Below are 25029 nucleotides of genomic sequence, written 5' to 3' on the forward strand. Positions count from 1 at the left end.
CGCGAACTGGAGAACCACGAACCACGAACCGCGCTCAACTCTACTGAGCATACTCACTAGGCGAAACACTGTAATTATGCTGCAGCTGGGGTACATCGGCACACGCATGCGCACTAGCTGCCTCTCCACACTTAGACGTGGAGGGGAAATTTGTCTTGGAGATGCTGTCTATGAACAGAAGGAAAAGCTAAAGGAAGCCTGACTTTCTATCCCTCCGAATTATGAAATGCAGCAATGAATTCCATGAGTTTGCTATAACATTAGCGTAGCAAAATGTGCATGAGGGTGTGATGTAGAGGTGCTAGAAATAGCTTGTCACCAGTGGGGCACTAATGGAATACAACAGCCAGTTCTATGATGCCACAAAATGGCAGTATTTTGTGCTATCATTATAGCTTATTAAAAACAGAGCACGAGGTTGTCATGCAGAGGTGCTGCACATAGATTTGCAGTAGTGTGAATTGACAAAAGTACAATAGCCACGTTTAGGATACAACTAGGTACAGTGAGTGTTTGCTAGTATAATGGCTGAGTTTAAAAAAGTTTGAGTGTGCAATGCAGGCAGATGTCCTGCAAATAACGTTCCAATACTGTGAATTGACAAAAGTACAATAGCCACGTTTAGGATACAACTAGGTACAGTGAGTGTTTGCTAGTATAATGGCTGAGTTTAAAAAAGTTTGAGTGTGCAATGCAGGCAGACGTGCTGCAAATAACGTTCCAATACTGTGAATTGACAAAAGTACAATAGCCACGTTTAGGATACAACTAGGTACAGTGAGTGTTTGCTAGTATAATGGCTGAGTTTAAAAAAGTTTGAGTGTGCAATGCAGGCAGACGTCCTGCAAATAACGTTCCAATACTGTGAATTGACAAAAGTACAATAGCCACGTTTAGGATACAACTAGGTACAGTGAGTGTTTGCTAGTATAATGGCTGAGTTTAAAAAAGTTTGAGTGTGCAAGGCAGGCAGATGTCCTGCAAATAACGTTCCAATACTGTGAATTGACAAAAGTACAATAGCCACGTTTACGATACAACTAGGTACAGTGAGTGTTTGCTAGTATAATGGCTGAGTTTAAAAAAGTTTGAGTGTGCAATGCAGGCAGACGTGCTGCAAATAACGTTCCAATACTGTGAATTGACAAAAGTACAATAGCCACGTTTAGGATACAACTAGGTACAGTGAGTGTTTGCTAGTATAATGGCTGAGTTTAAAAAAGTTTGAGTGTGCAATGCAGGCAGACGTGCTGCAAATAACGTTCCAATACTGTGAATTGACAAAAGTACAATAGCCACGTTTAGGATACAACTAGGTACAGTGAGTGTTTGCTAGTATAATGGCTGAGTTTAAAAAAGTTTGAGTGTGCAAGGCAGGCAGATGTCCTGCAAATAACGTTCCAATACTGTGAATTGACAAAAGTACAATAGCCACGTTTAGGATACAACTAGGTACAGTGAGTGTTTGCTAGTATAATGGCTGAGTTTAAAAAAGTTTGAGTGTGCAAGGCAGGCAGATGTCCTGCAAATAACGTTCCAATACTGTGAATTGACAAAAGTACAATAGCCACGTTTAGGATACAACTAGGTACAGTGAGTGTTTGCTAGTATAATGGCTGAGTTTAAAAAAGTTTGAGTGTGCAATGCAGGCAGATGTCCTGCAAATAACGTTCCAATACTGTGAATTGACAAAAGTACAATAGCCACGTTTAGGATACAACTAGGTACAGTGAGTGTTTGCTAGTATAATGGCTGAGTTTAAAAAAGTTTGAGTGTGCAATGCAGGCAGATGTCATGCAAATAACGTTCCAATACTGTGAATTGACAAAAGTCCAATAGCCACGTATAGGATGCCACTAGGTACACTGAGTGTTTGCTAGTATAATGGCTTCGTTATAATTAGTTGGAGTGTGCAACGCAGGCAGATGCGCTCTGCAAATGTCTTGGCACTAGTGGGACTATAGCAAAGTCCAATAGCCACGTATAGGATGCCACTAGGTACACTGAGTGTTTGCTAGTAAAATTGCTTAGTTTAAAAAAGTTGTAGTGTGCAATGCAGGCAGACGTGCTCTGCAAATGTCTTTGCACTAGTGGGACTATAGCAAAGTCCAATAGCCACGTATAGGATGCCACTAGGTACACTGAGTGTTTGCTAGTAAAATTGCTTAGTTTAAAAAAGTTGTAGTGTGCAATGCAGGCAGACGTGCTCTTCAAATGTCTTTGCACTAGTGGGACTATAGCAAAGTCCAATAGCCACGTATAGGATGCCACTAGGTACACTGAGTGTTTGCTAGTAAAATTGCTTAGTTTAAAAAACTTGGAGTGTGCAATGCAGGCAGATGTGCTCTGCTAATGTCTTTGCACTAGTGGGACTATAGCAAAGTCCAATAGCCACGTTTAGGATGCCACTAGGTACACTGAGTGTTTGCTAGTAAAATTGCTTAGTTTAAAAAAGTTGTAGTGTGCAATGCAGGCAGACGTGCTCTGCAAATGTCTTTGCACTAGTGGGACTATAGCAAAGTGCAATAGCCACGTATAGGATGCCACTAGGTACACTGAGTGTTTGCTAGTAAAATTGCTTAGTTTAAAAAAGTTGTAGTGTGCAATGCAGGCAGACGTGCTCTGCAAATGTCTTTGCACTAGTGGGACTATAGCAAAGTCCAATAGCCACGTATAGGATGCCACTAGGTACACTGAGTGTTTGCTAGTAAAATTGCTTAGTTTAAAAAACTTGGAGTGTGCAATGCAGGCAGATGTGCTCTGCTAATGTCTTTGCACTAGTGGGACTATAGCAAAGTCCAATAGCCACGTTTAGGATGCCACTAGGTACACTGAGTGTTTGCTAGTAAAATTGATTAGTTTAAAAAAGTTGTAGTGTGCAATGCAGGCAGACGTGCTCTGCAAATGTCTTTGCACTAGTGGGACTATAGCAAAGTCCAATAGCCACGTATAGGATGCCACTAGGTACACTGAGTGTTTGCTAGTAAAATTGCTTAGTTTAAAAAAGTTGTAGTGTGCAATGCAGGCAGACGTGCTCTGCAAATGTCTTTGCACTAGTGGGACTATAGCAAAGTCCAATAGCCACGTATAGGATGCCACTAGGTACACTGAGTGTTTGCTAGTAAAATTGCTTAGTTTAAAAAACTTGGAGTGTGCAATGCAGGCAGATGTGCTCTGCTAATGTCTTTGCACTAGTGGGACTATAGCAAAGTCCAATAGCCACGTATAGGATGCCACTAGGTACACTGAGTGTTTGCTAGTATAATGGCTTCGTTATAATTAGTTGGAGTGTGCAACGCAGGCAGATGCGCTCTGCAAATGTCTTGGCACTAGTGGGACTATAGCAAAGTCCAATAGCCACGTATAGGATGCCACTAGGTACACTGAGTGTTTGCTAGTAAAATTGCTTAGTTTAAAAAAGTTGTAGTGTGCAATGCAGGCAGACGTGCTCTGCAAATGTCTTTGCACTAGTGGGACTATAGCAAAGTCCAATAGCCACGTATAGGATGCCACTAGGTACACTGAGTGTTTGCTAGTAAAATTGCTTAGTTTAAAAAAGTTGTAGTGTGCAATGCAGGCAGACGTGCTCTGCAAATGTCTTTGCACTAGTGGGACTATAGCAAAGTCCAATAGCCACGTATAGGATGCCACTAGGTACACTGAGTGTTTGCTAGTAAAATTGCTTAGTTTAAAAAAGTTGGAGTGTGCAATGCAGGCAGATGTGCTCTGCTAATGTCTTTGCACTAGTGGGACTATAGCAAAGTCCAATAGCCACGTTTAGGATGCCACTAGGTACACTGAGTGTTTGCTAGTATAATGGCTTACTTAGAATGAGTTGGAGTGTGCAGAGGACAAGAGGGTACAGTGGCAGGATTGTGGTGCTCTGGGTAGAGAAATGGAAGCCTGCCTTTCTATTCCCTCCTAATGGTGAAATGCAGGGAGGAAATCCCTGACCTGGGCTACACAGACGCTGTTGCTGTTTGCAGGACCTGTCACTTATGGCTCTCTGACCCTGCCGCTTTGAGCCCTTAAAAGGACTGCTAGAATGTGCTCTCCCTATGCTGTCTAACGCTGTGTATGCAGCGCATACAGCTGTATCGGCTATAGGACTCAGGAGGACGGAGCTGCGACACTGATGTCTGACACCAAAGACGCAGAAGGCAGATAATGGCGTTCGTGAAGAAAATGTCCGGTTTTATAATGCAGGGACATGTGACATGCAGATCCTATCACACATGCCGTTGCTTCTCTGGCTCAAAGTCCACTTAGGTGTGTGTGTGTCTGTGATTGGCTGACATGCTGGCCCGCCCCACAAGACGCGCGCGCTTAGGGAAGGAAGACAAGAAAAAAAAAAAAAAAAATGGCGATCGCCATTATAGAAACAGCAGTGATCTGAAGGCGCTGTTCACGCACACTATACACTGAAATGTGATAATAGTTTGATTCACAGAGTGACTTACACTATTACAGCAGAAACCAAGCTAGGATTTAGCTGTTTTTTGGCTGCTAGAACCGTTCTCGAACGTTTCTAGAACTATCGAGCTTTTGCAAAAAGCTCGAGTTCTAGTTCGATCTAGAACATGCCCCAAAATCACTCGAGCCCCGAACTGGAGAACCACGAACCACGAACCGCGCTCAACTCTAGTCTTTAGCTTTTGTTCTTGGGTTGATATGCACATGTCTGACTAAAGCAAGTTCATCCATAGTACACAAAGCACATCTCCTTGATGATGGTGGGACATTTCCATCTTGTTTTTACTAGTGTATAATTGTTTGTACAGACGAACAAGGCATCGTCAGGTATCTGGAAATTGCCCCAAGGATGAACCATACTTGTGCAAGTCCACAATTCTCTTCCTGAGATCTTGGCTAATTGTTTTTTACTTTCCCATGATGCTGCACAAAGAAGCAATGTGTTTCGGGTGTGCATTAAAATACAAACACATGTGCGTCTCTAATTAACTCAGATGTTGCCTATCAGAAGCTTCAAAAGACATTACATCATCATATGGGCTGTTCCATATTGCTTAAAGGCAAAATACTCTTAGTGTATGTAAACGTTTGACTTGACAGAAAGTAATTAAGATGCCTTAAAACATTCTCCCTCACTCTCACTATTCTGGCATTTGGCAAATATAAACAATTTTGGTTCCCAATTGACCTAAAATGGGAAAGATTTACTTTGATTTCATATCAGATAGTGAGAAAAACATGCTGATGTGCATGCTTATGTGTCTTTTTAGATTGTGTTTGTAAACTTCTGGTTTTAACTGTATCTCGCTCTATAGTTTAATGGGAAATCTCTTTAGCACTATTTTGGGAGCAATTATTGTAATGATAACATTATTTCTGAGGTACCATTTTTGGTAGTTCTATGCCGCACAGCAGGTGCATTATCAGGAGAAAATGGGGCCGCAACAAACCTAGAATTGGAGGAGGCAGCAGAATGGGGATTTTATGTAGGTTGGTAATACATGAGCTGCTGCTGTGACACGCCCGCACCGGGGCCTGGGGGTTACTTGTTACCGGTCTGGGGTTTGTAGTTGTGTGGCTGCCCCAGTGGCCAGGCCCGCTTCCGTGACCCCGGCAGTGTCACTAAATAAAAATGGTATTGGGGGCAATATTCACAGGGAAGATGTTGTAACGCCACTTGTGGTGTGCGGCAAGATAGGTGCCGCCGCTGCTATTTAGCTTTCCCCTGGGGTCGATGGTGATGCAGCAGGGTTGGAATAGCTCTCCACAGGTAGAGCTGAGCCCCAGGACTGTTGGAAATTTTAGTCTGTAATGGCAGGGCGCAGGGCCGGAGGCGCAGGGAATAATCGGACGACACAGGGATGCAGTCAAGATATTTACTCACAGTTCAGAGTTCCAGGTTAGCACGTCCAGACAAATGCTGCCTTTTGTGTGCCAGGCCCTGCTGGGATGGGCTCCAGCCGATCCTGGATATAATGGAGGCACAACCCGGTACACCCTTCTGTGTCCCTTTCCTGGTTGTCTTCCTGTGCTGACCTCTTTCACCTGTCCCGCGCCTGCACACACAGAGCCCCGAGCCTGTGTGCGCAGGCTCTCTCAGAAGCTCTATCCCTTTCGCCCTATGTGGTCACCATTTCACTGGTTGTGTGTGGATTTGGCTTCTGCACTTGAAGTACCCTCCGCCCCCAGTTATCAAGCTGAGTCTTGAAGTTCTCCACTAGTTAAGGTCCTCTACTGTGGCCAAGTCCCTCCACTCTTGTATGTGGAATGAGGCCATGAGAGTATGGTTGCCCCCGTGGGCTCTAGGACCATTTCTGTCGTGCGCCTGGGCTGAGCTGCAGCAGCTCCAGACCACAGTTCTTCTCTCCTCCACCACTCCTTCCAACTGACTAACTTTCTACAGGCTGCTCCCGCTCACTTGACTCCACTCCCCCAGTGGCCGACATTACCCTGGTCTGATGGAGTGTTGCTGAGTGACAGTGTCTGTGTTTTGTGTATACCGGTTTGCAACCCTCTCTTTACCCGGGAATTAAATATTACACCTCTGGCTGAGATGCAGTACCTCTGTGGCGACTGAAGCCTCAGGGGCACCACACTCCCCCACAGCAAATCCCAGCATGTCCTCGGGCTGGAACAAAAACAAAAATACAGTGCTGTTATGACATTCAAAATTTTTGAATGCTGCACAACAGGTAAATAAACATTTTCTTCCCTTTATGGGAGGCATAAAATTCTGTAATATAAAAGATATCAACATTTTCAGGGAGTCCATGATGACAGGGATCCTTGCACCACTCTGGTATCAACTATAAGTGCAGCATTATGACCAATAACAAGTGGGGAACCCGCCACTCCTAATGTAGGCTCTGGGCGGGTGTCAGAGCGTTCCTGACCACGCTTCCTTACTTCAGCCATGCCAGACGGGTTTTAATTCCTGTAGTCACACAATTCTGCTAGGGGGCACTGTAACCAGTGCTAACTATTTAGAAAGGCAGTCCTGACCACAAATAGTCCAGTGGCCCAGTTGTCCATTTTTAAGCCATAGAAAGAAAAACATTATCTATCAAGTTATCACTCAAAACTATTCAGGTTATCATTGCGAAGCATATTAACTATTTACATTCTGTACACTATTTTACTTTTTACAGCAGCTTTCTTCCTGCCTGGCACCCGGTCGGTAGCGCTCCAGCTGAGGCCGGGAAACCACCAACAACACACTCAACCATCACATAACACAGGAGCTCTTCCACTGGGACTGGGCTAAAGTAGGTGTTGGGGTGGCAATCATGAGGTATGGGACCTCTTGCCCACTAATTCAGGAACCCGGGAGGTGGGGTACCAACAGGGAAATTAGGATCCATCACATTCAGTAGTCAGTCAGTTCCAGGTGCAGCAAGCGCCAGGTCGCACTCAGGAAGAGATAAGCAGAGAGATGAACAGTTCGAGGCTCGTGGTCTGGAGCTGGAAACTCGATCCAGGTTCTTACGAAAGAAGGTGGATCCCAGGGTTCATGGGGAGTGCAGAAGGCACCTGTGACCCATTCCACAACCCAGGAGCTGGGGGTGGAGGGAAACCATCGAAAGGAGATGCACAGAAGGAAACAGCGGCTTCGACCTCCGAAGTATCCGGAATCGCCTGAAGCCCATCACAGTGTAGCTCAGTGCTCCAACGGCAGTGTGCTTCCAGTGAGTAAAGAACTTTAACTGCACCCTCTGTGTCATCCCGTTACTGCCAGTGCTTCCAACATCGCGCCCCTTCGCCATAGGCGACTACCAAGCCTATCATCCTCCATGGGGCCTAGCTCTAGCTCTGGAGAGCTGCAACACCCGAGATGCATTACCATCCACCCCAGCAGAGAGAGACTTCTCACAGCGACGGCTCCTACATTGGTCACTCACCACAGGTGGAGTTACGAAAACCTACCCCCATCGTCCCCATCCCCTGCTTTATTGACACCACCGTGGTCAAGGAACTGGGCAAGTCCACCGCGACGACCCAGGAGAAGAACCACGGCCCCGTGACGAGTAACCCTCAGACTCCGTGGTCGTGTTACGGGTAGAGATCTCAGCTGGGGTGACCCTTTTGTAGGCGGGACTGCTCATAGCGCCGGGAAGCAAAAATGTCTTTAGCGAGACTGGGTTCGCTAATGAAGCCCCATCCCTTTTCCAGGTCAAACTTCACCACCTTTCCCTTTCTCAGTGGTCCCCGCTCCAAGGGTCAGGCCTTGCAGAGCCGCTGCTTAGCGGCCATGTTGCAGGCCTCCATTGCCTCCCATTGAGCCTTGTGCTGCTCCTGCTCTGCAGCCAATTTGGCTATCTGCCTCGGGCACAGAATCTCAGTGGCGCTGCAGGGCATTGCGCTGTGGGATGCTCCCGCACTCTGGGGTCCAATGGTGGACTGCAGAGGATCCAATAGTCCTTCTCCACTACTGGATATCACATCTCAGACCAAGTATTGGGAAATCAGGCCAGGTGCAAGGCCCGGTGGGGTTGCAAGGGGTCCCACTAAGGTGTCCTCGGCTACTGCGGCAACAGGAGTTGTCATTTCCATTACCTCTCCGGTGCCGGTCTGTTCCTCCATTGGGGTTGAACAGACCGGTTCCAAGATGGCAAATCCCTCCGCCACCATCGCCATCAGGGACTCCTGCCAACTCTGTGTGGCACTCACTGGGAGTTCCAGCAGCCTGTGACCCACACTCTTTACCTCCTCCGCTAAGAAGTCCGGGTCTAGGCTTGGCCGCTGTACCGGTGCATCTTCCGGACCAGGGGAGCCCGTCTCTTCCACCCCATGCTCCAGGTTGCTCTGGTTGCTGCTCTCAATGGCGCCTCCTTCTCCTGCACAGTTATCCCATGATTTTTAACTTCCTGGGAAGGCGGGACTTCTGGGCCCTTGGGTAAGTTTCGATTTTCCTCTGTAGCTGAATGCTTTTTGCACTGTCCTGCAATCTAGCCCACGAAGGGTGGACGTACCCAGCCCTTTTGAATGCTCTTTGTCCTTTTTCAATGGACGGCAGCACATAGTCTTTTTACACAGTCTTTGAGGGGCACAGTACCCGTGGTAACGGGCACGAAATCCTCTTTGTGATGCCAAAAATGACACGCCTGCACCAGGGCCTGGGGGGTTACTCATTACTGGGCCGCAGTTTCTAATCATGTGGATGCCGCGGTGGCCAGGTCTTGCTCTGTGACCCTGGTGGTGTCACAAAATAAAGATAGTGGTGGGGGAATATTTACAGGGGAGATGTTGTGACGCCACCTGTGCGACAAGGTAGAAGGTAGATGCCGCCGCTGCTGTTCAGCTTTTACCTGAGGTCGATGGTGATGCCACAGAGTTGGAATAGCTCTCCACAGGTAGATCTGGGCCCCAGGAGTGTTGGGAGTAGTAGTTTGTAATGGCAGGGCACAGAGCCACAAGCCTATGTCTGCGGGCCCTCTCAGGTGGCGTGAAGCTCTATCCCTTTCGCCCTATGTGGTAACCTTTTCACTGGTTGTGTGTGGATGTGGCTTCAGCACTTGAAGTAACCTCCGCGTCCGGTTAGCTAGCTGAGTCTTGAAGTTCTCCACTAATTGAGAGACCAGTCCCCTACTGCGGCCAAATCGATCCACTCTGGTATGTTGTATATAGAATGAGGCCACGAGAGTATGGTCGCTCCCATGGGCTCTAGGACCCTTTCTGTCGTGCACCTGGGCTAAGCTGCAACAGCTCCAGACCACAGGTCTTCTCTCCTCCATTGCTCCTTCCGACTGACTAACTTTCTACAGGCTGCTCCCACTCACTCAACTCCACCCCCCAGTTGCCGACATTACCCTGGTCTGATGGAGTGTTGCTGAGTGAGATTGTCTGTGTTTTGTGTATACTGGTTTGCGACCCCCCTCCTTACCCAGGAATTGGATACTACACTTCTGGCTGAGATGCAGTACTTCTATGGCAACTGAAGCCTCAGGGGCACTACACTGGCAATGTGAGGTGAAATGTTTGTGCGTTGTAGACCCTAGTTATAAGTTATGGCTGGAATACATCTTTTTAGTAGTCTGTGTCAGATTGAAAAGAAAGGAAAATAACTCCAATCAGAAAGGATATTACCATTGATTGTCTCGATTTAAATGTACTGTTACGCCTTATATGGTCTGTAGAATTGCTATATACTACTATTAGGTAACCACATTGTAGTAATATTGGTCTTGGTCTTTGTACCTTTGTTCATCAGTAATACACTGACTGTGGGAACTAGCAAAATAATAAAAACAAAAATGTAAGTTGTTTGGGAGCAAAACAGTAATAATGCAGTGACCTGACAAGAATCTGCATAACTAATCATATTCTAAATAGTTGCAAGTCAAATTTATGTATGAGATAGCCAAGATGATTGTCTATAAAATGAAGGACGTTTCACGTTCTAAATTGTAGGTAGAGGACGGTGAGATATGGACCCTGAAATTCAAAAGTTAAAAACATTGTTACCCTTTTGTTCATCAGCGTACACTGTCCTCCGCCGAAGAGCCCATAATACTTACTATATAGAGCAGGGTTCTCATATGTGGCTGCGTATATGGGCTGCACATAGAAAATGTTTAATTTGATGGGCCGCATTTTTTGCTGGACAAGATGACATTTTCAATGATATCTTATTTTTTCTTTACAACTTTTTGATCAATTTTTAAACATTTTTGCTGTCTTGTTTTAATATATCTTTTTTCTGGCAATAATTGTGTGGGTTATGGTACAGCGTTATAGCTTGGGTTGTAACAGAAGCAGCAATAGCAAACATAATATTTTGTGTTTGCTTTAATTAGTAAATAAATCAGCATTGCTAGTGGCAAAATATTTTTCATTTATTTTTTTCATACTGTGTTTATAATTTTTTATTTACATGTTTAAAATTCATTTCTTTTTTGACTCCAATTGGCCCCATACCGTAATATTGTGTTACAATTAGCACCATATAGTATTATTGTAGTAATATCCCCTATCCTGGTTTCCCCCTTGAAGCAGTGTCCCCATCCTGGTCATCATCTTCTAGTAATGTCCCCATCCTGTATTAATGCTTCCATCCTGTTATCTAGCTTGTAGCAATGTTCCCGTCCTGGTCCCCATCTTGTAGTAATGTCACCATCATGTAATAATGTTCCCACCCTGGTCCCCAGGTTGTAGCAATGCTCCCATCCTGGTCCTCATCTTATAGTAATGTCATCCATCCTGATTCCAATCTTGTGGTAATGTCCCCATCTTAGTCTCTTAGTTCCTATCTTGCAGTAATGTCTCCCATTCCTCTGCTCTTTACATACACATAAAAAAAGCAATTCTTCTCATCTATTGTCTCTTCCTTTGGCTTTTCTTTTTTCCCCAAATCCTGGTTACATGGTATTACCATCATACGCCACCTGGCGATGTCAGCTGCAATACATTTCAATTGAAGGAGTGTCCAAGGACACATATTCAGCTGAAACAAAGCTCTGGTTTTGGCCTCATGGAACGGGCCATGATCATCATGGGAGGTCCAGTGCTTGCGGGCCAAAATATGTAGCCCCTGGTTCCACATAAAGCCTGTGGGCTGTGTGTTTGCGACTGGTGTGATCCTGAAGTCATAAACATATTATATGAGTTAGGGACCATTCAGTGTCTACATCATGATTAACTGCTAGCCATGTCTCTTGTGTACAGACTTCTTATCAACAGCATTTTAGAAAGAAGACCTTACAGACAAAGACGAATTGGTGGTATTCACAGCAAAACTTTTTTCCAGTATACTAGCTTTACTGGTTTATTGGGATTGGCACAGAAGCAAGAGCACCTCCACAAGATTTGTCTCACAGGGCCAGTGCCCTCTCTCTAACCTGGCAACTGGCATTCAGTCTGGAAGCTCTCTTCTCCACTCAAGGTCCCACATTACTTTAATTCCAGCTGCAAAATTACTACAGAGCTCAGTGTTAGGCCTGTTTCCCACGTCAGAGAAAAACACACGTTTTTTACTGACGTGTTAAAAATGCATATGTCCCTCTGTGTGTCGTGATTCACGGCACAAGTGGGTTGTCCATGTGCAATCCACGAGACATGATTCATCATCCGTGATTGCACATGAAGATAAACTTGCCTGTCCACACTCCTGCTGTCCGTGGTGCTGAACTCTTCAGCTCTGCTGTTTTCCCGCCCTTGCTGCAACTACGTCCGGGTTGGCTGTGGCTGCATACATGAATATGCATGCCATTAACTAGCCACCTCTCAAGCAGCAGCATGCAGAGGCCGGAGAGTGTCGCTGGAGAAGGTGAGATATACATGCTTTTTATTTTCAATGTCCGTGTTTTTCTGGTACGTGTTTCACGGATCACACCATAATGTGATCTGTGGAACATCAGTGATGCCAGAAAAAAATAGACATCTTTTCGTGGGGCAATCACAGACACACATGTACACTGTCCGGAGACACGGTCAGTGAAAAATCACTAATGTGTGCACAGACTCATTGATTATAATCAGTCTGCGTATGTCCATGATTCTGGTACGTATAAAAACTAGCACATACGTACCAGAATCACTGACGTGTGAAAAAGGCCTTAGGTTCATAGGGTATTGCAAATAAATGTTGAAGCTGCGTACTGTTTTAGAGTATAACTAACATTTTTATTTACTTTAATGAAGAGTATTGCTCAGTGTTAGTACTTTTCTCCCTATTGTGTAAATTAGTCTATAAAAAAAAATACTGTAGGTCACATACAGTAAAATGGTCATCAGGACACCTTCACATGATGCTCAATTACTACTTGCACTTCTCTGTCGGTGGCCAAGACTGAGACCTTAATATCAATATTTGTATATTCTAATTGTTTTTACTGTCAACTTACTAAATTATTCCAAAAGATTTTCAAGACAGATTTTCATTATTGTTGTATTTTTTTTTATCATTTTATTATTTTCGAGATTTAGGATTTGTAATGAAGGAGCCACATTTAATCACACCTTTTTTGTTCTGGCACCAAAGTCATAAAAAAGAGACCGATGAATGCCAATTAAGGATAATTAAATGAGCATAGCAAACATAGATGTTTGAAGTTATTTTCATGTTGAATTTTCCCTGTGGGTTTGTGCTGAACATGCACATTTCTCGGAGATCTGTTGGGAAAACACAGCTCATTGAAATAATTTGATGCTAAGTAGTAGAAACTACATCAAAATTCCAAGCACATCTTGTACATAGGAATATGCAGATCAGCAGTGTAGCCTGATTCATAAGTAATAGATTTTCAGGAAGCCCTTTGATATCGCAGGTGACGAAGGTATGTCGTTTATTTTTCTGGAAAAAAAAGTGACCGTGCACAGAATTTGCTTCGGCTAGTGATTTTTAATCATCTCTATCTTGTAGCATCAACTTCTCAATTCTAAGGTAGTTACCTTCAACTCAATGTGCCTGAAAGACTGAAACAGCTGTCTTTGTGTTTTCTAATTATATAGATGTACATTTAACTAAGGATTTGCTGTACAAGCTGTTTAATGTGAACATAATGCTCCAGGGGAATATAGCTTAAAATGGATTTGAATCTTGTGACTGGGTGCTAATTTGCACAGTAGTACCCAGAATATTTTCTGGCAGCAATAGAAGTGTGTTATACAGTGAGGCAGGTGTAGGAATCTCCATTTACACATATATCTCATCCTACTTTGCAATTTTACATTTCTGGATAGCTTTATACTTTTACGGTATAATTTATGTACTCAATATCAAGCTTTTGGCAGATCTTAGACCAACATTTCAGGTTTGTTGAGTTGTGAAAACGTTTAGACAGTCAATGGCTAAACACAAGAAACATATTAAATTACTTTTATTTCAAGGGCTTTTCTCATTATTTTATTTAGAAGACATGGTTCTTTCACCCCTGAAAGAACTTGCACAATTACAATATACCGTAACACGTAAATATTTGTTGCCACTTGGTATGTTGTGCAGTTAACAAATTGCAATTTTAAAATGATCACTTCACATTCAAAATTACAGTATGTTTTCATTAGTAATGAGTAGTGATGAGCGAATCCGTGGACGTTCGTGTTAGCCCAACCAAAGCAAACTAAAAAAGTTTGGGTTCGGCAGCCGAACTTGACCCTGGGCACCGAACCTCATATAAGTCTAAGGGACCCAAACTTATGTGTTATAAAAGGGTGATAGTTGTCACGGGTGTGTCACCCTTAACAAACAGTTCTGCAGTCCGGCTGTAGAAGGTCGCAGCATTTGGGTAAAGAGGCTGTTCTCTGACTTTCAGTTTTTCACTGCTTGGGGTTTATCCCTTTCTCTTTGGGAATTTGCCAATTTCCACACCTTTTCAGCTGATAAACTTCAGCACTTCCCTTTGTGTTTTTAAATATCCTCCTTCTCACTTACTTTGTGCTGGTGATAGGTCTAATAACCTTAACAAGTCTTCAGTGCAAGCAGTCGATTTGTATTCATCTGGAGAAACGTTGTTGCTGCAGTTCCTCTCCCTGAGTCATCTGGATCCAAGGTATTCCTTTACTTTCCCCTGAATTTGGTGTATAAATTCCAACACAAAAGCTGCATCTCCTGCCAGAAAATCGCATAAAAACTACAGTTTTGACACCGTTTTAATGTGTTTTTCTTCCAGGAGATGCAAATTTGGTGCAGAACTCTGGTGCAGTCATTTCTAAACCAAATCTGCATCTCCTGGCAAAAAATCCCCACACCTAAACACCTAAACTGTGTTTTTTTGCCAGGAGATACAGATTTGATTCAGGAACTTGGTGTATAACTTTCAGCACCAAATTTGTATTTCCTGAAAGAAAATCACACAAAAATGGGGTTTTGATGCCATATCTGCACCAAATCTGTATTTTCTGGCAGAAAACCACACCAAACCTGCAAATATTTTATCAGGAGAAGCAGATTTGTTGCTGAAATTTATACACCAAATTCCGGCACCATATCTGCATCTCCTGGCAAAAAAAACCTGCATCTAAACCTTTTTTTGCCAGGCGTTGGAGACATGTTCCATAGTTTAGTGTATAAATTCGAGCAGAAAACGACACCTAAACTGCATTTCTTTTGCCAGGAAATACAGATTTGGTGCTAAAATTTATTCACCAAATTCCTCCACCAAATCTGCATCCCCTGGCAAAAAAAAAACACATCAAAATACAATGGCAGAACTTTTTGCAATTAAAATTGTGTAGCAAAAATGGACAGGTGGGGTACAATGCAGAGGTGGTATAGCAAAATTGTCAGCAGAGGAACCGTCATGTAATATCCCTGACAATGAAACTATGGCCCTAAAACTGGCAGCACTTTTTGCAATTAAAATTGCGTAGCAAAAATGGACAGGTGGGGTACAATGCAGAGGTGGTATAGCAAAATTGTCAGCAGAGAAACCGTCATGTAATATCCCAGACAATTAAACTATGGCCCTAAAACTGGCAGCACTTCTTGCAATTAAAATTGCGTAGCAAAAATGGACAGGTGGTGTACAATGCAGAGGTGGTATAGCAAAATTGTCAGCAGAGGAACCCTCACATAATATCCCTGACAATGAAACTATGGCCCTAAAACTGGCAGCACTTTTTGCAATTAAAATTGCGTAGCAAAAATGGACAGGTGGTGTACAATGCAGAGGGGGTATAGCAAAATTGTCAGCAGAGGAACCCTCACATAATATCTTAGACAATGAAACTATGGCCCTAAAACTGGCAGCACTTCTTGCAATTAAAATTGCGTAGCAAAAATGGACAGGTGGTGTACAATGCAGAGGTGGTATAGCAAAATTGTCAGCAGAGGAACCTTTACGTAATATCCGTGACAATGAAATTGTGGCCCTAAAACTGGCAGCACTTTTTGCAATTAAAATTGTATAGCAAAAATGGACAGGTGGTGTACAATGCACAGGTGGTGTAGCTTGCTTGTCAGCAGAGGAAGCCGCACTTTCTATCCCTGCCAATGAAACTATGCTCCAAGGAATTGCCTGAGCTGATTTAGCCAGACGCTGTGATAAACCCCTGCACAGCCCTGGCACAGACCTGCCTAGCAAAAATGGCTATGAACGCCTGTAATGTAGCCCTGAAAAGGGCTGAAATTACAAGTAGTCCCTAATCCCAAAACTGATGTGTAGATTGCACTGTATAAATCTATAGCGCGCACATCAGCAGCAGCAGAAGCAGGAGCAGTGACTGTCACACACCCGCAGCAGAGAGATAATGGCGGTGAAGGGGAAAATCTCCGGGTCTTATAGGGCAAGGACATGTGACATGCACAGCCTATGACACATGCCCTTGCTTGTCTGGCAAAAATCCACTTTGCTGTGTGTGTCTCTGTGATTGGCTGACAGCCTGGCCCGCCCCACTGTACGTGTGGTTAGGAAAAAAAAATGGTGATCGCCATTCTTTCAGCACTCAGCAGCACTGATCTAAACCCCGTCCCTCCCGCACACTATACGCTGAATTTAGATAATATCATTATTAACAGTGATTGACACTATTACAGTGAAAAGCCAGCTATTAACTAGCTACGCTTTTGGTGATCGAACCGTTATCGAACGGTAACTCGAACAGCCGAACTTGAAGCAAATCCTTCGAGTTCATCGAACGACTCGAACACCGCCCAAAATTACTCGAATTTGAAATTGGCGAACGGTTCGAATCGAACATTGCTCAACTCTACTGCTGAGCTAATCGTACTAGAATAACCGTATAATGGTGGGAAGGGATTAACTACTATGAATATAAATATATGGATAAATAAATTAATAGTTCAATAGGTGAATCTTTAGGTTACCTGTGGTAATGAAGGTAAATATAATATAATAATGGAGGAGGGGGGGGGGAGGGAACAGGGTAATGAATTATAGTTTGATTCAAAACAACCATGCCTTAGGGTTCCTTGAAGGAGATACAATCTGTGGTTGTAGGTTCAGGAGGAGCCGCAAGGTATAGGAGTGATTGATGGTTACCTATAGGATGATAGAATTTGAGAATTGATTGGGTACTGTTTGAAACATAAAGTGGAGCAGCGAGGTTAGTGCCTGGTGTTTAACGGCTGTCTGAGCAGTGTGCCCAAATTTGAAATGTCCAGTCTGAATATGATGTGCAGAGAAGGTGCAACTGGTTTGACTAGTTATAGGGTACACTGGAGCAAAAAATTAAAAGCTTTTCTTTCGTATGTCCCTCAAAGTACCATGAGTCTAAAAGAAAGTAGAGGAGCAGAGGAAGCATCAATAAAACTATGGTTATACACTGATAATTCAACTAGCTGTATGCTTAGTAAGGTGCTTAAGGTCTGGCTAGTGTAGAAACAACAAATGCACTAGATATGATTGGCTTGTGTGTGCTTTATAATAATAGCTGGGTAACAGAATGTCTATTCCAGAACCGGTAAATGTGTTAAATGAAAATAAAATAAAATGATCATGCAGTTGCCTTTCAGTGGTGGGCAGCAGTGCTGATGCTAGGTGCACTGCCGGATTCTTCTTCAAAATGTGCTTTAAAAGCACCATGAATCTTGCAGTGGTAATCCACTATGCATCTTCTGGATATGGAGTAAGATGGAACAGGGTTCAGAAAGGGGGTCTTTAAATTGAATGAACTTACCTTTTGTTTAACAGCAGCAACCATTGCAAGTCATGATGCTACCTATGATGTCTTACAAGGATGCTCACTAATTTAAATATTAAAATAGTCTCTTAACATGAGTTTAAAATATTGCCAGATTTGAGATGGGCAACAAAATTGAGCAATTTTTAGCAATTTGGAGATTGCAGAACATTTCCAGATGAGAAATGAAGGAGCCAATAAGGATAATATTTTTAATTACATGTTGCTAGCACATCATCTCTGTGCAGAGTTCTTCTAGAACCAGATGATCTGATCCCTGAGGTCTCATTTAGAGCACGTATGTGTTCTATCCATATTTTTCATTATATCCATTTTACTGGACTGTTCACATATGGCCCACAATAAGTCAAAGAAATATGTCCATTTTTGGTCCAAGTTACGGATCAAAATTATCCACATAAGTCTAATGGTCTGTGAAAATCACGGACAGTAAACGCATTATATCAATGTGCAGTTCGTGTTTTGTCTGATAGTTATATTATAATAGATAGGACAAGTTTTGCAAGTATTCCTCATTCAGATGTCTGTGTTGCATCTGTGTTTCTCACATATATCCATTATAGTCTATGGGGCTGTTCACCTGTTCATATTTTGCCAAGGGTCATGTGTCTTTAAAAGCTCATGGAGCCATGTCCTTTTTTTCTTGCTGCATGGGTGAAAAGTGCAGTACAATTCTATGGGTCTGTAAAAGGCATGACAGCACAAAAATGGTATCTGTGTGCTGTCTCTCTTTGTAAAGGGTAGGAGAAGCTTTGTCACTCATTTATCCATAGGTGAAAACACTGACCAAACAGTGATGGCACATGTACAATTTTTTAGGTTAAACAAAACTCACGTCTGAATGAGGCCGCAGTGAAAAATCACTGATGAAATACTGATGGTGAGAGTGTATTCAGATGCAAAACCCAGATAGAGGCATTTGAGTTAGGGTCCCAATATATTGAGATATACTTTGTCGCTGGCTAACGGGCTCACATGCATTGGCCAATACATAAGCTAAATATCTTTTTTTAAAAAAAAAAAATATTTTATTACAGTAAAGCAATACCAGAGTTCCCGTAATCATTGCTAGCATTTTAGAGTGCAGCTGTATGTGTTTTGTAGTAATATTGTGTTTTCAGCTAGCACCTGTTCACACCTTGGATGTGCAGGTAGGTCTTTTTGATATATTTGTAGTGCATTTCTTTCTGATTGAACACTCCGCCCTGTAACCAGGCTGTGTTCATTCTCCTTTATAGCTGGATCTTAGCTGCCCAGACATGTAGGTTTTTAGCCCAGATAGAGGCATTTGATTAAGGGTCCCGGTATATTGAGATATACCTTGTCGCTAGTTACTGGGTTCACATGCATTGGTCAATAAATAAGCTAAATATCTCTTTTTTCAAATATTCCTATAGCTATAATGCAATACCAGAGTTTCCTTATTCATTGTTAGCATTTTAGAGTGCAGCTGTATGTGTTTTGTAGGTATATTTTGTTTTCAGCTATCACCTGTTCACACCTTTCATGTATGGGTCAGTCTTTTTGATATATTTGTATCGCATTTCTTTCTTATTGAGCACTCTGCCCTGTATCCAGGTTGTGTTCATTCCCCTTGATAGCTGGATCCTAGCTGCCCAGACATGTAGGTTTCTAACCCAGATAGAGGCATTTGAGTTAGGGCCCCAGTATTTTGAGATATCCTAGCTGCCCAGACATGTAGGTTTCTAACTCAGATAGAGGCATTTGAGTTAGGGCCCCAGTATTTTGAGATATACCTTGTTGCTGGTTACTGGAGTCACATGCGTTGACCAATACATAAGCTAAATATCTCTTTTTTTCAAATATTCCCATAGCAGTAATGCAATACCAGAGTTCTCTTATTAATTGTTAACATTTTAGAGTGCAGTTGTATGTGTTTTGTAGTTATATTGTGATTTCAGCTAGCACCTGTTCACACCTTGGATGTGTGGGTCAGTCTTTTTTATATATTTGTGGTGCATTCAGATGACTGTATAAATCGGTCCAACATCAGACCGCAAGGCTTGGACTGCATAGAAATACTGTTTATGAAGTTGTCACAGTTTGGTTGGGAGTGCCGTGGCCAATCCAAACATTTTAGCCCAATCTCGGACTGACTTATGCAGTCATCTGAATGCTTCCTAAGAACTAAAACACTGAGCAAACCCTGATGAAACTTGAAACCAAAAGACATATATACAACTGTAAGAGTTTTTTGTATTTTAGAAAATTCATGGATATCTGATTGAAGCCTTAAACACAGGATTTCAAGATTTCACTTATCTTTGATAACTGATATAGTATGTAATGCATAATTTCTTGTGTTTTTCCAAGATAGTCACCAGGGATCTGCCTAATGGATAGGAGTTGGTCAATTAATATTACATAATGCATTAATTGAGGAATCCTAGAAAGGTTTACATACATATTATATATTACATAAGAGGTTTTATGTGACAAAAGCTAACCATAATATATGATATAATTCCTTGTGTTTCCATTCCTCCTATATATACCTAAAAAAAATAAATAAATAAAGTTTAAGAGTCCTCAGAGGTTGATACATTTTAATAGCTAACTGAAAAGATGGTAATCAATAGGAAGCTTTTGAGACTACTCAAGACTCTTCATCAGGCATAGTATTGTTATGCACATACTAATGCACTCACATGGGTAACAGTAGAAAGGACTAACTAGATGAAACGCAGCACTTGCACCCAACAGGTACATTAAAGATTAAGACCTTAACCACACAACTAACAACATTTCCTCGGACCAGGCACCCTGGATATCTGAATATCCATCAAGGGGTTTCTTGTACTTTCTGAGGAACCAGAAGGGAGGCTGCAAAACAATCCCAACAAAAGGAAGAGAGAAGCATACTGGTAGGCAAAAGTGCCTAGGGTGAGAAACTAAAGTACACAAGCATAGACTCAGGGAAATTAAATATAACAAAGAAATCAGATTATGTGAAATGTCCCAGACATTCAAATGGAGAGAAAAACAAAAGGTGCCAAGAGGGGATAATTGCACCTATTCTCTGTAGGGAAAATAACTTAAGATAATCCCCTAGCTAAAGATCTGGAATTCCAACCATCTATTCACCTGGAAATATGGCCAGCAAAGAAGGCCAGTGCAAGATGAGTATAAATAGTCACTCCCAAAAAGTGATAGGACATAACCAAGTAGGGAAGTGTAGGCACCTGAAATAGAAGTATACTCAAGAATTGAAAGAAAATACAAAAGCACCCGCAGCAGTTGGAGAGAGACGAAAACAGGCTGTGGCTCAGCAGTATTGATGACCGATACTGAGGCGTGACAAGTATGAATTACAAATATATACTTTTCCTAAATATAGACCTAATTCCTTTCCCAGCTACAATGCTATGATGCATAGACAATGAAGCTAAGCAAATTGATTTGAAGTGAATCAAATTTGTGCAGACTTTTTGGCAATTTTCTGAACCTGGTGAAGTCAAATTCTATGGTGGCGATTCATTAAGATGCGTTGGCTGCCTTGAGTACATTGACCTGATTCATTAAGCAATGATTGCCACCTAATGAAAAACCATATTATGGACATCATACTCTGTATACAAGAGCTAAACATTGAGGACTCAGTAGACAATATTACTGTATATGGGGGTACACAGGAGGCAATATTATTTTCCAGGTGATACAACTTGGGAACTTTTTTCTAGAGTACTTGCATTGGCAGTAATATTTCCAAGAGGCGATTTTCCCATCTATTGTGTATAAAGGAGGTATTTTCCTTTGTAAGAGGTATAGTTGTGGGCAATATTATGTGGGGCGCTAAGATAAGAATTGTTTTTGTACTACATAGCAGGTCCAGTAACAATGTGAAATACGATAGCAGAGGTCTCAGCATTGGGGTCATGGTTTAATGATTATATTGTGAAGGTTGGGAATAGATGGGGCAGTGCTGGATATGTGAAAAGTCAAAGGTGCCTTTCTGAAAACTCTACAGATGAGTTGTGGCTGGAAGAGGTTGCCATGGAGGTCTATGTCAGTTGAAAAACATGGGAAAAGGGAACAACCCCATCAGAATATCACCGTTAAGTCATTTTTCTTAACTTTACTTTAATCTTTTGCCCCTTGGCCAGATTTTTTGGGAGTATACTTTTTTCAAGACCTCTCTCTTTGGAAGAGAGAGATTAAACAAACAAGACTTAGGCATTTTTGCGCGTGGTATGAATTAGATTGATAGTGCAACCATATGTTCTATGTGGTGGAAGAACTTCAAACTTAATTTCAGAAAATACAACATCAACATGGATTTTAGAAGTTGAGACCTCACAGAATCCAAGAGTCATGATATACTACCAGAAAAAGAAAAGTCACCCCAAGACTTTACCTCCTGAGTCTCTCAATTGATAGTAGGAGTGTGCTTAAGTAGGCAAGGCAAGCCTACCATTAATTTTGCAGGTAAAGAAGGAAACAACATAACTTTAAGGAGTTCAGCGTGTAATATGCCAACATTCGTACATACATCCTCGACCTTCGAGGTTACCTGTCCCATAGCTTTGAGAAGGAGGAGAATTATCAATTTCTGAAGCTTAAATGGGAAGATGAGACTAGAGACATTTTAACCAGTTAATAGCGATGTCAAGAACAACAAGATTCAATGCAGAACCTGAATCCACTAATGAAGGTGTAAAAATAAGACCTGTTTTAGTCTCCAAAGACACCTGTAGAAAAAACCATGATGCCTGTACCAGAGAAAATCTCAAACTTTTGAAACCTGAATCTACACAATTAAGGTTTTTTTTTTTCTCTTTTTGAAATTCATTAATTTACTTGAAACATTGAACCATAACATGATCAGAAATATAAACAAAAAGGAGTTGGTGTTCCAATTTCTACACAGTCTCTTGGATCCCTTCAAGTATCAATTTGCATAGGTTCACCAGTCTCAAATGATGAATGAGACGCCAGTAAAATACCATCAAATGTCAGTCTAGATGAATAGCCAAGGATATAAATTCCGTGCATTAATTGTAAGTCTTGATTTCCTTAATATGATCTGACAGTCCTTGGCAGAACTGACTCCGAAGAGCAGGGTCATTCCAAGAGGTCTCCATAGACCAACATCTAAACTCTGAGCAGTAGTCCTCAACTCTATGACTTATCAGGGTCATCATAAATTATTATTTATTATTCCTCAGTACACACAACGTTGTCAGTTATAAATTACTTAATGACAAAATGTATAAGTGGTGGAGGAAGGTTGAACTTGATAGACCTAGGTCTTTTTTCAACCTTTGTAACTATATAACTATTATAGCGCCATTTACTCCATGGCGTTTTACATGTGAAAAGGGTATACATAATAACAAATGAACAATAATCATGAACAATTCAAGTTACCAACTGATACAGTAGGAGAGAGGATCCTGCCCGCAAGGGCTCACGGTCTACACGGGATGGGTGAGGATATATTAGATTAGGGTAGAGCTGGTCAAAGCAGTATAGTGGACTGAGGGTTGTTACAAGTTGTAGGCTTGTCGGAAGAGGTAGGTCTTTAGGTTCCATTCGAAGGTTTCTATAGTAGGCGATCATCTGATTGTTTGGTTATGGAGGATACATTGGAGATATATTGTATGTCATTCTGGAAAGAGGAGATAAGACGGGAGGTGAGAAGGAGATCTTGTGAAGATCGGAGATTGCGTGTTGAGAGGTACCAGGAGAATAGATCACAGATGTATGTGTTATGGGGGGACCGGCAGATTAGGATCAGGGGGTATATATCCCAATCGCCAGTCGGGGCCCACCGTGCTCCAGATGGCAATGGAGCTGCTGGCACCCTGTTGGTTAGGCAGAGACTACAGTATAGAGCTGATAACTCAGAGATAACCCAGGAGACCTGGGAACCGGTCATGTGTGTAGGGACACGTCAAACTGGATGACAACCCAGTTTGCGTTTCGGTGGAGCGGGCGCTACTCCGACCACGTGTGTATTGAACACGTCAGGCCGGATGGTAACCAGTTAGCGTTGACCAAGAAGACCGCTGCAACAGTACCCTGTTGGCCACGTGTGTAAGACAAGTCAGGCCGAGCGGTCCTCCGATTAGCGTTTCTGGTCACCACTCGATTGGCCCCATGTGTGAAGGACACATCAGACTAGGTAGTCACACCAGTTGCTGGATTTTCATTACCTACCTACAGGTAGTCACACCAGTAGCATTTGACTGGGAAGCCAAGGAGGGAAATAGGGCCCACACACCCAATCCAGGAACACCCTGTTAACTCCACAGGGGTTCTGGGATACACTGTCCGTGCGCGTAGAGAGCACAACCGGACAGTTGGCGCAGCAGGTACGCTGTCCGTGTGCGTAGAGGGCACTATCGGACAGGTGACGCAGCAGGCATGCTGTTCGTGTGCGTAGAGGACACAACCGGACAAGTAACACAGCAGCTGCAACCCAGTTAACACCACTGGACTGCTATAGCACAACTGGAACGGCAGCAAGTTAGCATTGCGCCTGACCCTGATGTGCTGAGCCACCAATCTTGGCGTGACAGGCACCGTTCGCCTAGCCCTACCTACCGCTTCCATCAAAGCTTATGCCACCATGAACTCTAAGTGAAGACTGCGCACCTCCATGTTGTCTCCAGCCCCTTTTATAACCTGGGTCCACCCCAAACCCAGGGTGGAACCACCAAGGTCCAATAGCAGAGTGCCATGTCATCAGCGATGTCACCAGCGGCCTATCCGGAACTGCCACATCAATGATGATCTCATGGCTGCCATGCCCCAAACACTTCAGCAGTTATCGTCTGATGACCAATGGTGAGATGCCGTGTCATAGGGGCAGGCCTCCGTGAGCCAGTCCGGAGTGGCCACATCATCAGGACACTTGATGTGTGTCGGCCTATCAGAGCCTGCCACCTCACGGACATGCCCAGTGAGGTCCTTACTGGACCTAGCCTCTGATGCACTAAGTGCCTGAGCATGCTCAGTAGCCTGAACAAGTCTCGGAAATCCGACTATCTGCCTGAGCATGCTCAGTAGGCAAAACACAGGACTTAGACACGGCACAATGTCCAAGTACCTGTGCAAAGAGGCTTTTCGCACTAATTGTAGGAGCATGCTCAATAGCCTGAACCGAGGACTTCGCCTCAGAAATGGCACTATCAGGTTGAGCATGCTCACTAGGCGAAACACTGGACTTAGGCTCTGGCTGGGGTAAATCGGCGCGCGCATGCGCACTAGCCGCCTCTCCACACTTAGACATGGAGAAAGAAGCAGCCAACTGGACGACCCGAGGCACGGCCAAAAATGGCAGCCAGCGCCTGGGCACAACAGGGATCGCATCAGGTTGCTTGCGGCTATGGTGGCGCCGATTCGTTAAAGTATGGAGGAGACAGGTTGCGGATAGCTTTGTTTCTCATGGCTAGGGTTTTGAACTGGAGAATTTTAGCAATGGGAAGCCAGTGA

This window comes from Anomaloglossus baeobatrachus, chromosome 1, assembly GCF_048569485.1.
Source record: "Anomaloglossus baeobatrachus isolate aAnoBae1 chromosome 1, aAnoBae1.hap1, whole genome shotgun sequence".
Classification (NCBI taxonomy): domain Eukaryota; kingdom Metazoa; phylum Chordata; class Amphibia; order Anura; family Aromobatidae; genus Anomaloglossus; species Anomaloglossus baeobatrachus.